Genomic DNA, 2,081 nt, shown 5'->3' on the forward strand with positions numbered 1-2,081 from the left:
GTTTTCCTAAATAGAAGTTGAAGGAATACACAAAAAGAGAAGGACAAGTGGGAGTGTTTGACATGTTATGAGAGTGACTACAGCTGGACCAAGCCAGGTCAAACAGTGGGGCAGGGAGGACCGTAATAGTCTCCAGGCAAGACACCACGGACATGAGTGAGACATGGCCTCAGGCCCAGGCCTGCCCTGGTCACCCTGTGTAATCTTCTCCATATTTCATCCTTGTCATGAAGGGATGCCTTCTATTAAGTGCCTCTCCATTGATTTGAAAGCTTGTGACCTCAAGCCAGCTCCCATTTAAGAAGTCCTGCCCAAGGGCCTGTATAATCTTTGAAAGCTCTATGCATCTCCTCTCCTGCCTTAGTAATGGCTTAACACTTAGTATCACAATTAAATAAAAAACAGAAAAAAAAAAACACATCAGGGCAACTGACACAGGCCAGTAATCAAATAAATGCACTTTGTTTTGAGCTAATTCAATTGCAAATAAAGTGAAACAAATAAGGGGTGAAATATATATCTTAATTTAAAATTAAAAAAAAAAACCTGTTTTCAAATGTCTTATTTGGCTTCCTATGGCTACATGAAAATACTTCCCCAAAAAGCACTCCTAATGCAGGTAAGTGAAGCCAGTACACTCACTTACCTCCTTCATTTGGTCATTAAAACAAAAGCAAAGCAAAAAGTGCTACTGTTTATAACCTTTAAATATTTAACAGGGTACTGTAGTTGGTAGAAATTACCTGAGGGTATGTGCACACTTGCAAAATGAAATGGAAAGTGAGGCCATGATCTCAATAGTTCAAGTGGGCTGAATAGTTCTTCCTAGAGATCAGCAATTTCTTAAATCATCACACTAGTGTAGCTGTCCTAACTTCCAGGGCTTTGTAAATACAAGATCATTGTGTGTGCAGTTGCAAGCTGCCTGGTATACATGAGGCATTAAAAAATGCAAGGTTTGCTGTGAATATTCTCGCTCTTCTGATTTGGTAATAGCCAGGGCAGGCTAAACATTCACTATATTAAGACCATGCATGTGCCCCCAGACCTAGTTCTTTCCCTAGTGTGGCTTTATAAATGCTGGTGAAAAACCAAGTCTGATTTACGTGATGCATCTTATGTGGAAAAGGTCTGTGACTCTAGGTATCTGGTCAACCTCGAGAAATGACAGCACAGCTAGTGTAATGACTTTTGAAGATAACCAATGCTAATTTGATGATTACCAGTTGCCATTAAATGAACTGTAATATTATTGTATCTTATTTTCTAGGCGATTCTGATATCATTAGAAGCATGCCAGAACAGACTGGTGAAAAGTAAATCATGCAAAAATTTTCTTTAATAAAAACTGGCCAGAGCTTGTTTTAAAGAAAATGCAGGGTTTGGAGAAAGTCTAGATGAAACCAAATTCTGAGTCTACCACTTACTAGATGTAAGCAATCATAAATACCTAGGCCTCCATTTCCTTATCTTTCAGATAAGTTCAGTAAGAGAACACCCACCAAAGTGTTTTTCTGAGCATAAATGCACAGGGGGGAGGAGAAGGAGAAGAAGATAAAAGGAGGAAGGGGAAGGAGAGGATGACTGCAAAATTACCTTAGTCAGTTGGCTTAGGTATTTAGAGTAGTGGTCCACAAACGATTTTGACCACTTTCCTCTCTTGGGATACAGGTTTTGAGAACACTCACTATTCTATGGAGTGTTATTGAGCCATGAATTGCATGCATATATTACTGTGTTAATAATTCTGTATATACTCTAATATATGAGAATTTTAAGGAGAATGAGATAAAAGTTACTGCCATAAAAACTCTAGTATTTTCTTTCCCCTTGTGGACCCCTAAAAACCATGCATGGACTAGTAGTACAGATAGTTCAGAAAAAAAATGCCTCCAGGATCTGAGCCATCATGACACTATGAGGTCAGTTCAGTGATGAGTATCTCTGGTTTCAAGTTCACCGGGGAAGACAAATGGTTTGACTCAAAAAGATCCTATTACCACTGCCAGATGACACCTTAAAGAGCCCAGTCCCTTGACACAGGCTTGCTGGTCAGCCTCTCAGATGCTTGATAATAAAAT

General features: G+C 39.2%; 1 non-coding gene across 1 annotated transcript; it reads left to right on the forward strand.

Annotated features, from left to right (window-relative positions):
* The first annotated feature begins 961 nt into the window (after positions 1–961).
* On the forward strand, positions 962–1,092 carry LOC132491465 (small nucleolar RNA SNORA72). Its single transcript, XR_009532683.1, has one exon. It is a non-coding gene; the product is annotated as a small nucleolar RNA SNORA72 (small nucleolar RNA).
* Positions 1,093–2,081: the final 989 nt, after the last annotated feature.

The sequence above is a fragment of the Mesoplodon densirostris genome, chromosome 5, assembly GCF_025265405.1.
Source record: "Mesoplodon densirostris isolate mMesDen1 chromosome 5, mMesDen1 primary haplotype, whole genome shotgun sequence".
NCBI classification, from domain to species: Eukaryota; Metazoa; Chordata; class Mammalia; order Artiodactyla; family Ziphiidae; genus Mesoplodon; species Mesoplodon densirostris.